This window comes from Diabrotica virgifera, chromosome 2 (assembly GCF_917563875.1).
Source record: "Diabrotica virgifera virgifera chromosome 2, PGI_DIABVI_V3a".
NCBI classification, from domain to species: Eukaryota; Metazoa; Arthropoda; class Insecta; order Coleoptera; family Chrysomelidae; genus Diabrotica; species Diabrotica virgifera.
In genome coordinates this window covers 6190101-6205763 of record NC_065444.1, presented here as the reverse complement: position 1 = coordinate 6205763, position 15663 = coordinate 6190101, and the positions used below count along the sequence as shown (strand labels likewise).

The 15663-nt window shown below is 32.2% G+C and overlaps 1 protein-coding gene across 1 annotated transcript in view; it reads right to left on the bottom strand.

Moving 5' to 3' along the window:
- Window positions 1–15663, bottom strand: part of LOC114324661 (KH domain-containing, RNA-binding, signal transduction-associated protein 2-like) — a 1309325-nt gene that overhangs the window by 162305 nt on the left and 1131357 nt on the right. The gene's annotated exons all lie outside the window — the stretch shown is intronic.

Here is a 15663-nt window from a genome sequence, read left to right as displayed (position 1 = left end):
ATCAGGTCAAGATGGGTTATGGCTCGGTTCAGTCTGTCCAGAACCATTTTTTCGGCTACTTTGCATAAGGAGCTTGTGAGGGATATTGGCCGGTAGCTATCAGTCAGGCTCGGGTCTTTTTGTTTCTTTAGGGTGGGTATGACCTCGCTCTTCCTCCATTGACTTGGGACTCTTGAATTCCATGTTAGGTTAATCAAGCTCAGAATGGTGTTTTTGGCTGCGGCTCCCAGATATTTAAGCATTTCCGGGTACAACTCGTCAATCCCTGCTGCCTTTTTCGTTTTTGTGTCAGAGAGAGCCGCTTCCAGCTCCGATATCGAGAAATCTTCTGTACAGATGTCCTTTATACTTTTGCTCATCCGCCGGGGAGGGGGATAGCGCAACAGTCTTGCTCTCTCCCTCTTATTTATCTTAATATTACTCACTTTTGTGTAGTGTTTACAGAGTTCGTTTGCTATATCGGCATGTGTGGTGAGTTCTCTAGCCATGCCTCTCATTGGCATTTGCTGTTGCTTGTTTCCATCATTGTTTAGCGTAGTAACGAACCTGTGCGCTTTGACGCCGTCTTTTCGGAAGTCGAGCTTAGCAAGGAAGGATTTGAAAGCTTCTCTTTTCCCTGACTTAATGGCTTGAGTTAGGATCGCTTGTCTCTTTCGAAGCTCTACACAATCGAAAAATGACAAACAAGTTAATTCTTTTGATTCTATAATATGCATTATGAAGTTATATATTAGAAGAAATATTTCCGAAAACAAAATAGAAAGAAAATACAAAGCAAAATTTTAGCAGTTAAAAAACAAGCTCGAGAAGATAAAACGAATTACATAAGTGATATGTCGAAAATATCAAAAAAGCTTAGAAAACGACTTAACACAATATACCCTCCTCATACGAAATTTGACAGGGAAACACTAAAAAGTAATAAACAAAAAGATAAACACAGAAATATAATTAAAGTACAACATGAAATGGAGATGAAGAACACTTCGAAAAAATATACCCAAACACCAGAACACCAGGCAACATCAGATATAGAAGAAGGAATTATAGATGTCAGTCCCGGATTAAGAATCTTGAGGCCCCATAGGCAACCCAAACTATGAGGCCCCTTAAGGAACCTAGGCTTTCTCCGTTTTTAATAATTTTCATTTTTGAAAATGTCCTTTCGTCTGTTGCAAAATAACCCAAAATGACTGTGAAGCAGGAATAAATTGTTTTCCCTGCAAGTCTTGAAGCTGGGCTATAAAATATTTGAACTGCTCTAGTTCATCTTTAAGTTGAGATTCAATATCATCAGGATAGTTTTCATGTAGTTTGAAGCGCACTCCTTTATTTGAGTATCACTCAAATTTGGAAAAACACACAAAATACCAAATACTGAGTTCACTGACCCGTACACTGTCAACCGACGACTCAGCTCAGTAATTAGCTCATCGAACATTGGTACTATTGGTACATACGTTTCAACCTTTAACTTTTGTGCACCCTGTAGAAAAACTTCATTAGAATTAGCATCATCGAAATGTTCTAGCTCGTTTTCGTTTACTTTCGTCAGAATATTCAGGGTATTGTAGATCGCAGGTCTTCTTCTCGTAGTAAGCAAAATTATCTCTTTGGAATTTTAAGAAATCCAAAAGTAAATTTAGAAGCTGAACTAAAGTTTGAAATTCAATCTATTCTCTCTGTAATGATTTACTGACAGCATTGATGCGTTCTAAATTATTGCCCAAAACTCATTAATTTTTGTTTCTTTTTTTGACATTTCTTTCAATAAACACTTGGCCTGTTTCTCATGAACTGTTTCAGTTTTCTAATTAGTGTCTTCAGCAAGAGTATGAATATCAGATTTCAAAGCGTTGTACCGTTTAGACAAAGGTCTTGTTGCATGTGCCCTTGCAGTCCCATCTTTTGCTGCTTGTTCTTTTAAGGACTAGATCGTGGCGCATGAGATCGCTTAGTGGAGTTTCATTTAAGCATTTGATTTGCAAAGTTGATTAATAGCAAGCTGAAAATTTGTTAATAGCTTAACGGTGTCTAGTCGGACAAACTTTGATGTATGGGAACACTGGAACAGGGGAAGTTTTAATTATGGAACAGGTTAAAAATTTGGAACGTCAGATTACGAAAACGTCTCATGTATTTTGTCGGACAGAAGATCCAATTGATTTGTTACCCTTTCATTAAACTCGCATGTAAAAATCAGCATTACTAACCAACACGATTCCCGTAATTTGACATGTTCTTCGTGTTCCATTCATTAAAATGCCCAGTTGGTGATAAACACCAGTCTGATGTTTGCATGAGAGTTTAATGAAATGGTAACAAATCAATTGGAAGTTTTGTCCGACAAAATACATGGAACGTTTTCGTAGTATGACGTTCCAAATTTTTAACTTGTTCCACAATTAAAGCTTACCCTGTTCCAGTGTTCCCATACATCAAAATTTGTCCGACTAGACACCGTTAAGCTATTAACTAATTTTCAATTTGCTATTAATCAACTTCTTTTTGGTACGCGGGATCCAGGTCTATGAGTTTTAGGTAAAATTATAACAAATATTATCATAAATATAATTTTGAAATATTTCATAGGCAAAACAATTCATAACCACATTCATTTACACAAAAAGCATTGCATGCTACATGGATTAATACATTTCATATTTCTGCATCAATAAAAAAAATGAAACGATAACTCAACAGTATAAAACCCATTACAAAAAGCAATATTAAACAAAGCTAATGTGTAATTATACTGAAATGTAATGAAACATCAACCTGAATTCCTGAAGAATTATTTTATATTTTTAATGTTTGTCGTATTTACAATGTTCTATCTGCAAAATTGTGGACTTTGAAATGGTTTTTTCAGATACTATATGGCCAGAGTTTTAGCCTGCCAAAGGACGTAGGTACATAAGAATATTGTAGTGCTTTTAAAAGTCTTTTTTAATGTACTAATGAATTTTAACACTTAGTTTATTAAGTTTTTATCTTAATTTATTTACATTCATTTTACCTTATCTACTATTTAGACTTAAAACATAATTTATGTAATACAAAGTTTTCCGAAAATTACTCCAGGGAAATAAGGTTTTTGTCGGGACACTTGAGCAGCCAGGTTGCAAATGGGTTTTTTGGGTACTATATACCTAATACATTATACATACAAAAATGCCCGTCACAGTTCGGACGAGAATTTTAGTTATTAACAAATAAGGGTCAAAAATGGTAGTTTTTTCGTTTAAATCGCTACAGGTAAAAATAGGATAATTAAATATCTTATTTATAGTATTCTTCTTTTAGTAGATGAGCCAATGTTTAAAATGGCAGTATTTTAATTTTGGTCCGATCATTTGTTGCTTCGAAAATTGCAAAATAAAACTAAAATTTCGAAAATAAAAAATTTGCTATAACTTTCGCGAAAGTGACCTTACGACTTTTATATTTCACAAAAAGTTGAGTCAAAGAGTCCATATACTGCACAAAAAGTTTTAAGACGATTCGTCAATTAGTTTAAATTTTATTCAATTTGTTTATCCCAAAGAGTTTTTTTTTGTAATGTTATTGTTCAGAAAATAATAATTATATAGAAATTCTGTGAAAACCACATGAAATAACAATAGTTTTTTTTTCAAATTAGTGAAGAAAATCATTAAAAATTAATTTTTGTCACTACGAAAACATTTTACTAAATTGGGGTCATTTTTGGCTTGAAAACAATTTGAATAGCTTTGTTAATATTGACTGTAGAGTAAATTTACCTTGGAATTTCAAAAGCTGGTATTTTTACACAAATTTTCAAAACAAACTTTTCGCCTATGTTAATTACGGTCAAAGTTAGCCACTTTTATTATTTAATTCACAGTTACTTCAATATACATAAAATTCTCCTGTAACAGTGTTAGTTACCATACTACTCCGAAACGGCTTGGCCGATTTTTATGAAATTTTACAAGTATATCCTATGGGACTGAGAATAGGTTTTAATCTATTTTTTGTACACATAAGTTATAAGGGGTGTTGCCCCCCTGACATTTTTTTAAATTTTTTTGGACAAAATTGTCTATCTTAATTTTATATGATGTAGGATTAAAAAATACATGCAACCCTTAATTTACACTTTTCCATCACCAACCCCTATTTGTTAACACCCATCTAAATATTTACATCTATAAAATTCTCCTGTCACAGTGTTAGTTGTCATACTCCTCCGAGACCGCTTGACCGATTTTTATGAAATTATACATGTATATTCGGTAGGTCTTAGAATCGGTCGTAATCTATTTTTCATATCCCTGAGCGATAAGGGGAACACCCCTAACATTTTGAAATGTTAGGTGGGGATTTACGTACATAACGTACTCTACAAGACTACGAGTACATACAATTTAAAAAAATTATGATCAAAATCCATCAACAAGCTCTGGAGATATTAATCGCAGCATATTATGTTTGAAGAATCAGTTTCATTTTTTGAGTACACGGATTTTAATATTCATTTCCACCGACCACAAATCGATTTCGTTAAAACGTTATTTTTAAAGCTTTATTAACAACTCTGTTGACGTTTAAAGTTTACTCAAACTTTTACACATAAACAATATACCTTCAACTTCGAAATGGCGCTAGTTGGGTTGCTTAATTGTTATAAACAAAGTAGCTGTAAATTAAATAAAAAAAGTGGCTAACTTTGACTGTAATTAACCTAGGTAAAAAGTGTTTTTTTGAAAATTCGTATAAAAATACCAGCTTTTTAAATCTCAAAGTAGTTTTAATCTACAGTCAATATTAACAAAGTTATTCAAATTGTTTATGAACTAAAAATGACCCTACTTTAGTAAAATGTTTTCGGAATGACAAAAATGACTTTTTAATGATTTTTTTAAAATACTTTGAAAACATGACTTTTCTTCTTTCATGTGGTTTTCACAGAATTGCTATTATATTACTATTTTCTGAACAACAATATTGCGAAGAAAAAGCTCATTGGGATAAACAAATTGAATAAAATTTAAACTAATTGACGAATCGTCTTAAAATTGTTTGTGCATTATATGGACTGTTTGTCTCAAGTTTTTGTGCAATATGAAAGTCTTAAGGTCATTTTCACAAAAGTTATAGCATTTTTTTTATTTTCGAAATTTTAGCATTTTTTTTATTTTGCAATTTCTGAAGCAACAAATGATCTAACTGAAATTCAAAAACTGCCATTTTAAACCTTGGCTCATCTACTAAAAGAATAACGGTATAAATAAGAAATTTAATTACCCTATTTTTACCCGTAGCGATTTAAACGAAAAAACTGCCATTTTTTACACCTATTTGTTAATAACTAAATTTCTCGTCCGAACTGTGACGGACATTTTTGTATGTATAATGTATTAGGTATATAGTACCCAAAAAACCCATTTGCAACCTGGCTGCTCAAGTGTCCCGAACATGGTATATTTTTGCCTTATTTCCCTGGAGTAAATATAATACGAATATAATAGGTCTGGATCCCGCGTATGAAAAAAAAGTTGATTAATAGCAAGCTGAAAATTTGTTAATAGCTTAAGGGTGTCTAGTCGGATAAACTTTGATATATGGGAACACTAACACGGGCAGTTTTAATTGTGGAACAGGTTAAAAATTTTGGAACGGTCAGAACACGAAAATGACACATCTATTTTGTCCGACAGAACAGACATAAATTCTCCGAACAGAGATTAAACTCTCATGCAAAAATCAGACTGCTATTTATTACCTGTCATAATTCCTGTCATTTGACATATTCTACATGTTCCACTCATTAAAACGCCAATTTGGTGATAAATAGCAGTCTGTTTTTTGCATGAGAGTTTAATCTCTGTTTGGAGAGTTTAAGTCTGTTCTGTCGGAAAAAATACATGTGCCGTTTTCGTGGTCTGACCGTTCCAAATTTTTAACCTGTTCCATAGTTAAAACTTCCCCTGTTCCAGTATTCCCATATATCAATGTTTGTCCGACTAGACACCCTTAAGCTAATAACAAATTTTCAGCTTGCTATTAATCAACTTTTTTTTCATACGCGGGATCCAGACCTATAAGCTTGCACTGAATCACTGAATCAGAAAATAAATGAGCATTTCAAATTATTCTATTTATAAGGCATTGAGATATTTAAAAAAAGCGTAGTTCTTTAGATGTTGTAGTGTAGACCTATGTATAAATATTGTGTAGCTCTGTATTTTCTCTCTGTTATGAGATTGATCAGCATCTTATTAATTCAATTAATTAATTAATTATTTTAATTGCTACTCATGGAAACAAAACCAAAATTTAATAAAACTTTCCAATAAAATATATTCTTAGGGCTAATTGATTTTAATGTATCAACTTTAGTTTGTGGCTTCTCGTATTTCTCGTTGCTTAATTTTTTGCCAGGACAAAACACGGAAAATAAATATACTTAATCATATAAATTTTATAAATATTATTTATTTATATTCTATGCCCTAAATATAAGATTCAAAATGTATGCTAAAACTTTATTCTGTTGTCAAAATTTCTTATCTAATACAAATAATCTTTAATTCTACTATCTCCTTTTTCTTTTAACAAACTTTCATTTAAATGGTTCGGTAGACTGTTCTTATTATTATAAAAAAACAATATTTAATTTACCTTTTCAATAGATTATTTATCTATTCTATGAATTTATGAATAAATAAATTATGTTGTAAAACTCCTAAATTGACAAAAAACATATATGGTATGTAATATACAACAACTCCCTCCTTTTCACAAATAATCTGACTAACCTTTTTTATCTTCTTTACTTCTTTTCATGGATTGTGTTGTTCTCGGTTCTCCCACACGTGCTCCTCGGATGCTGCTACGGTCTTTTTCTTCCAAACTGTTTCACAAAACAAAAACAAAAACAGCACTCGCTCGGAATCTCTCCTCTATTGAGTCTCCGACTCGATACAAACAATATCAATCTTTATAATTCCAATATTTTTTCTCTCAGCTCGATATCTTGTGCAAAATTGATACAAACCGGCTACTCGTTCCAGACAGAAACTGGAATCTATTCGGACACGAGGTGATTGTACTTCTCGACTCTATCACAATTTCGTCTCAACGGGAATCTGCTTACACGGCCACCAAATTCACCACTTTACACAAAATTACTAATTTTCAAACTGGACTGCTCCCTTCCTAACTCAATTACACAGTAAATCTTTTTCCCTCATCAATCTGAGACTCAACCATTCTATTCTCCCTCCATCAATCTCTTCGCCAATCACACTCTCTACACATTACATCCCTACTTTCATTTCTTAAGAACAAATAGTGTTGTATACAAATTTTATGTCTTGTTAATTTCCAGGAGATATTAAAATTACTTTTATTCTTACATTTTAGAAAAACCCTATATTCTAAAACTAAACAAAATTGTTTATCGTCGTTTCTTTTTAGGAAATCATTTAGAAACATTCTATTGTCTACTCCAACCGCGAGTACATCCACTTTCTAATCCGACCGTATTTAAGTTCATTGTTTAATTTGTATAAGTCCGTTCGTAGAATCTTTACCACTAAACATTTCCTCTTTCCACGAAACACTGCTTACGGCTAAATCATATTATTTACAAATTTTGGCTATATTAATTTTTCCCCATAAAAATTATTTAACAATATATTTGGCTATTTACCGAGTTACCAGTGTAGAACGTCTTTTAGAGAATAAAGAAAGATGGCAAAGTAATCATAACCACAAAACGACTAAACCTGGAATATCTAGACCATTATAATACGCAATGAACCTACTTTAAGTCATACTATGAGACAAAGTGTACGAAATAAGACGTCCTAGCCAAAGAAAGATATCCTAGCTACAAAATATACGAAAATGTTTTCTACAAGAAGACTACCCTTGAAATTGTTAAAATATGATTTCATATTTTGACGCAGTAATAAAGACCTCAGATTATGATGGAGGAACTCGCAGATAGCTCTCAATACGTCGGCGTCGGTCTAGAAATGAATATGACAAAACCAAAAACAATAACAAACTCAGACGACCCTAGACCAATAACTATAGATGGCAGTGAGATAGAACAAGGACAGGAATATATCTACCTAGGAAAAATTCTGAAACTTTACAAATAGAACCAAAATGCGGATATCACTAGAAGAGCAAGACTGGCATGGTCAAGATTTGGAAAACTTAGTTGGATACTTAAGAACCACAACATACCTTAATTGGAACCCCCATAATCATCCCCAACCGATGAAGACATAGAAGAAAGTTGGAGGAAGATCAGAGATAATATCAAAAGGCAGCAACGGAAGCACTTGGAGAACGTAAGATAAGTAAACATATACGAAAGAAAAGGAGAACACCATGGTTCTGTGAAGAAATAAAAATAAAATGCCAAGAAAAAAAGAAAATCTACCTGGAATACAAGTCCAAAAGAACGAGACAAACATATGAAGAATATAAAAGAGTACGAAATGAATTAAACCCAATAGTAAGAAGGAAGAAAACAGAACACTGGGAAGCATTTTCAAAAGAGATGGAGTACGACTTTTATGGGATGCAAAAGGAAATGTGGAAAATGATAAGAGGTCAAAGAGCAGAGATGAAGGAATTGATAGAAGTAAATCATATTGATACAAATACATGGACAAATTACCTAAAAAACCTCTATCAAGCAGCTAATCACGAAGAACTGGAAACACCAGGATTAGAATCGGATGAGCAAACAGAAATTAAAGAGGAAGCTATAAAGAACGCCCTAAAAATATGAAAAATCGAAAAGCTCCTGGGAAAGATGGAATAGCTAATGAACTTTTAAAATACGGAGGAGATAGACTTCACAAAGACCTGAATATCTTTATAAGTAAAATAATAAATACAGGAAGAATTCCAGAAGAATGGAGAACTACTCAAATGATAGCGTTATTTAGGAAAGGTGATAGGGCAGACCCCAGTAACTATAGAGGGATAAATTTACTGAGAACTATACTGAAACTCACAACAAAAATACTTATGGAGAAAATAATGGCGTGCATAAATATATCGGATGAACAACAAGGATTTAGAAGTGGAATATCATGTAACGATGCAGTTTTTGTGATAAGACAAATATCGGAGAAATCATTAGAATATAACAAACCAGCCTTTTTCTGTTTCATAGACCTAGAGAAAACGTTTGATAGAATCCAATTAAAAGATGTAATACACCTACTATACGACAAAAATTTACCACTGGATATCATAAAACTGATAGAAAATATATATATGTAAGAAATAAAATAGAAATAAAAGTCAATGGAATAATAACAGAACCTATAGAAACAAACACATGAATCAGGCAAGGAGATTAACTAAGCCCTCTACTGTTTAACATAATGTTGGATGCAATAATAAAACAAGTGAAGAAGAAAGAGGGTACAAAATGGGCAATAGAGAGATAAAATACTCTGTTACGCTGATGATACCGTGTTAGTAGCAAAGTGCGAAGATGACCTACAAAGATTATTGCACGAATTCAACATTAACGCAAAAGAAATAAATATGAAATTATCAGCGAAAAAAACAAAAAGCTTGGTAATTGTCAAAGAACCAATAAGATGCAAATTGGAGTTAGACAATCAAATTATATAACAATTAATGACTTTCAAATATCTGGGAATTAATCTATCAGCCGACAACAATATCGAAGAAGAGGTAAAAGACCAAATAATTAAAGCCAGTAGAACGGCCGGATGTCTAAACGACACAATTTGGAAAAACAAACACCTAAGATTAGAAACAAAGGCCCGAATATATGTCACTTATTAGGACAGTTATGACTTACACGGCCGAAACAAGACCAGATACAGGCAAAACACGAAGACATCTGGAAACCAACGAAATGAAGATCTTAAGAAGGATTGCTGGAAAAGGACTACAGGATAGGGTAAGAAGTGAGAAAATCAGACGCATATGTGGGGTAGACAATATAAATATCTGGCTAAAGAACAGAAAAGAAGAGTGGAATGAGCACATAAGCAGGATGTCTGAATCAAGGATAGTAAGAATAGCCAGGAATAAATCTCCGTTAGGCCGGAGAAGTATAGGATGCCCAAGGAAAAGATGGAATGACAACTTAGGGGCAGAATGAAAGGTACCGTTGAAGAAAATCAGGCAGTACTGCCTATATAAAAGAAGAAGAAGAAGAAGAAAAAGAACATACCTTAATACTTGAATTGCAAGATGTTCAACCACTGGTTCATGATAGTTCCTATCACCACATATGGATGTCAAACCTGGACGCTAACCAAGGCGAACATGAATAAAGTAGCCACAATAGAAAAGGCAATGGAAAGAGCAATGTTAGGTATATGACTGTCAGATAAAAAGAAGAACTGATAGATAAGATAAAAAACAGAAGTCAAGGATATCACAACAAAAATTGACAAACTCAGATGGAGCTTCGCAGGCCACACTCCTGGACAAAAACCAACGTTGGAACGCCACAGTACAACATTGGAGATCTTAGGAATGTAAACGACCAAAAGGAAGACAACAGATGAGGTTAGTAGACGATATAAAATGAATAGCTTACCTTTGTAAATAGCTTCAGATTTAGCTTACCTTTGGTTTTTTATATAACATATTTGTATATTAATGTATTAGGTTCACAAAATTATTTACGATCTACGGTAAATTACTTGTGCACAAGGAATAAGCCCAGAAAATTAGGTTTTTATACTTTATTGTTACTTTTGGTCGATTTTATCTCATTATGTAAATTTAGTTTCAATATTATCTGCTTGTTTCCCAAATATTTTGTTGTAAATTAGCTTTTCTTCATTTGTTCGTTCAATTCAAGTCGTTTGTAAAGGTATTTAACTTAACTTCATTTCTTTAACTTTCATTTATTAATTTTGCTTAATTCATTATTGTATTTTCTCTTAGTCAGGCTTGTGCCTATTTATTTATAATATTTTCATATTTGTCGGTTCAATTTAGTTGTACGGCAGCAGGCGTACTATAACCATTTGGTACAGGTAGTCTCATGTGAGTTGTACCCTATATGTAAGTGAGAGGTATTAAATTTGTTAGTCCATTCTTTCACGGTTTTTGCTCTAAATTTTAAAGAACCGCTTGGATTGGCATGAAATTTGGCGTACGTATAGCTTACATGTCAAAGAAAAAAAGTGATATTGTGCCGATGTGTGCTTTTGCCCTGGGGGTGACTTTCACCCCCTCTTGGGGGTGAAAAAATATATGTCCAAAATAAGTCCGGAAATGGGTAAAATGACTAATTTTAAGTAACTTTTGTTCTATAGACCTTTTTCGCTAAGTCAACACTTTTCGAGTTATTTGCGAGTGAATATGTTATTTTTCAACAAAATAACCACATTTTTAGACGGTTTTTCGCAAATAACTCAAAAAGTAAGTATTTTGTCGAAAAAAACGTTCTTAGCAAAAATATAGACTATAAAAAAGTAAAAAAAATGTTGTACACGTTAGGTCTCTGGATCTCGTAGAACCAGAGTTATAGCCAATGAAAAATAGATTCATATTCACCAAATTGCAAATAGAATATTTCGACGTGAAATATCCAAAACATTAAGCACATTTTGGGAAAAACCCATAATTACTTTTTTAAAGTATTTAAAAGAAGCTTTATTTCTGTTTTTACAAAAAGTTTCTAGCATTAAATTTAAGCAAGTTAAGCTCAAAATAAAGTTGGTCCATTTTGTTTTTGCAAAAAAAAATCGGGAAGACCACCCCCTAATTAGCAATCTAAATGAAATTAATCGTTACCGCTCCACAAATAATTTTACTTATGTTGTGTTTATATGATCTGTAAGTTTCATCGATTCAAAATGCTTATTTTTGAAAAAATTTGGTTTCAAATTAAAATTTTTAAAAATTTAAATTTTGAAAAATATGCTTTTTTTCAAAATAACTTGAAAATTGTTAGAGATACCAAGAAAATCGAAAAACAAAAAAGTCAGATTTGCTTTTCTGAATATAATGTATTTTTTTGTTTTTCTGTTAGACAAAAATTGATTGAGATTTGGTGTTTCTAAATTTACATACATTCGTGATCAGTGACTCGTTCAACCCCTTTTAACTAGAGCCCTTTCAATAATAAGGACTTTCAACCGATGAAACTTACAGATCATATAAACAATATATACACGAGTCAAGAAACTTGTGAAGTCGTAACGATTAAGTTCATTTAAGATACTAATTAGGGGGTGATTTTCTCGATTTTTTTACCAAAACCAAAAGGGACTAACTTTATTTTGAGCGTAACTTGTTTCATTTTGATGCTAGAATTTTTTTTATAAAACAAAAATGAAGCTTTTTTTAAACACTTTAAACAAGTTGTAATGAGTTTCCCCGAAATGTGCTTTATTTTTGGTTATTTCACGTTAAGGTATTCCATTTGGAATTTGACGAATATGAACCTATTTTTCAATACCTATAACTCTGCTTCTACTAGGTGTAGATACGTGATATATACACCATTTTTTAAAATTTTTTACAGGCTATATTTTTGCTAAGAATGTTTTTTCGATAAAATAGTTACTATTTGAGTTATTTGCGAAAAACCGTCTAAAAGCGTGGTTGTTACTTAAAATTAGCCAGTTTATCCATTTCCTGACTTTCTTTGGACGAATATTTTTTCACCTCCAAGAGGGGGTGAAAACCACTCCCAGGGCAAAAACACATATCGGCACAATATCACTTTTTTTCTTTGACTTATTAGCTATGTGTTTGCCAAATTTCATGTCAATCCAAGCGGTTCTTTAAAATTTAGAGGTTTTGCAATATTTTACCGTTAAAGAAGGGACTATGTAACATAATACATATAACAGGACTGTTGTTATATTGTATATCCTGTTAAAGTATAACCTTGTCATGTTAGCGTCACATACTATTCAATTTTTAACTCGGAGATTGTGCAAATTTAGGTAGTTATTTTTAATAAATATTTACTTATTTTGTATATCATTTATTCTTATTATTCCTTTATGTTCACATTTACTGATTTAATATATTTAATAAATATTTGACAACAGTGTAAGATACCTGGGAAAGTGATCGGAGATCACTTCCTGGCGCCCATGATTGGTTTGTTTTTATTCAATTTGTTCATCATTAGCAATTATTTATCTTTATTCATGTCCAGTACCTTATTCTTATCTTAATATTTCCATTATAGTCATCATCACTATCTACTTTGAGTTACCGTCTTCGACAGGCATGCAAATTGGCCGTATCCATCCTTGAGTGTCAAGTTGTCGTTCTCTTGCATATATCGCTAGCCTAACTCCATTCAGTTTGCCTTTGTCTATTCATACTTTTAGTATTAATTTATCAATCCCACTTTCTTTTTCATCTCATCATTTTCCCCCTACATAATACTACTACAAAAGTAGTATTTTGGTACCATTGGCTTCTCCAAGGAGAAGCTAGTGTCTTTCTTTTCGTTACTTCTGTTGGAGTTTATCATTATCTTTATTTCCACTCCAACAGAAGTTATCTTTTTTGTTATATTCGACCAAAAGGAAGACAACAGATGAGTTTGGTAGACGATATAAAAAGAGTAGCTGGAATAAACTAGAAGTATGTTGCACAGGATATAGATCGATAGAAGGAGCTGATAAAGGTCTATGTCCAAATATGTCCAAATATGGATAGAAGCCTAAGAAGAAGAAGAAGAAGAAGGAGAAGAAGAAGAAGAAGAAGAAGAAGAATAAAGACCTCAAATAAAAACTGCTAAATTCTTTGCATTGTTTTTGGCCATATACATGGCAGAAATTTAAAATTACGGACATTATTTCGTTTAATTCTCGGGTCATTTAAAGTTTTCCAGTTTTCAGTTAACAAGACAAATGAGTATAACAATCGCTATTCGAAATACTCAAACACGTAAATAACTTGAACGTAAAATCGTTAAGTTACAGTTAATTCAACGTAGAAACTGCAAATAAATAAAGTGGGCCCGAGCTTGATAATTTGAACCCGGCTTAAACCATGAACGGAACTGAAAGGGGGCAATACTGATCGTTAATAAGGTAGGTAGCATCGGTTTAATCTCATTCGGGTATTACTTATAGTAAATTGAGTTTTACAATAAACAATATCAGTATTTTTTCAGTTGTTTCGAACTTCTCCTTATCTTTTCGATTACATACGGGATGTAAATAGTCTGCAACAGAACAGGACCAAAAACTGCAATTTGGTGGATGCCTCCAGAAGGATTGATATTTGCGCCTCCACCAAAATCAAAAGTCCATTCTAGTTATAATTTTCTTCAAAAATTAGTTTGTTTACAGTTTTTCTTATTTATTTTATTTTCTTTCTGTTCTGTTCTTGCCTAACCTTAAGGATATAGTCGTATATTTTATGTTAATTGCCAGAAGAGACCCAGAGTTAGCACTAAAATCACTTTAAATCTTTTAAAACTCTTTTTGTGGTCTGGTGCTTCCTTTCTATACTTTGATATTTATTCTTATATGAAATGATAATGATGTCGGTATATATTGTTATTGTACAACCCACATAACAATTTCATGTTCTTAGTAGATTCATAGAACATACTTTTCAGAAAAAGTATATGCTGAGAATATGCGTAATTACCATTGCGAATGTGTAGAGCAGATGCGGAGTATATACTACATTACAATACCTAAACGTTCTATTTATATACTTAGAATGTACTACCGCACTTCTTTTCAGTATATACCAGGAATATACTTTTTAGAACATTCCAGAACATTCCCAGGAAGTGCTATAAACCTTCTATTCATATACTTAGAATTTAGAATGTACTACCGCACTTTTTTTCAGTATATACCAAGAATATACATTTTAGAACATTCCCAGGAAGTGCTATAAACCTTCTATTTATATACTTAGATTGTACTACCGCACATATTTTTAGTATATGGAAAGAATATATATTCCAAGGATTTGCTATATTTCTCAGAAGTATATTTTCAGCACCACCCAATCTCATCCTAGGTTCTACTAATATATTAGATTTACATATTATAATTGCATATGAGAATGTAGTTAGTATATTCTATAAAATTTAGATACTTAAAAAGTAAGTATAAAGTATATAAACTTTAGTTAGTTATATAGGTAAATTAAATTAAATTGGAAAATACTGTAAGACTTGTACACACTTTTAAATAGGTCAAAACGGCAAACAGGTGTATGTTTTCAAAAAACTTTTGATAGTGTGTAAAAAATATTTTATTATGTCTTCCTCAGCTGATCTGCTGTTCACGTGGGCTCAAAATGGTTTGACTCAGCCATGTTGTCTTATTAATTAATAAAAGAATTTAGATGTGATTTTATTCATTTTAAAGGGTTATTATAGCCTATATCTGTGGCTTTTGCCCAGTATCCATGTTTTTTATTGTGTCGTTTAGCAATTGCTCTTCTATAAAGGTTTTACAAGAGGACGAAGCTCTGATGATGGCACGTTATGTGTTGAAAATACTTAGCTGATAATAAAATATTTTTTACACACTATCAAAAGTTTTTTGAAAACATACACCTGTTTGCCGTTTTGACCGAGTTATATAGGTATCTATGTATAATAAATATTATATGGGTAAGTAGGTATATACATAATATATTTAGCTATTATGTGCATATCAAAATAAAAAT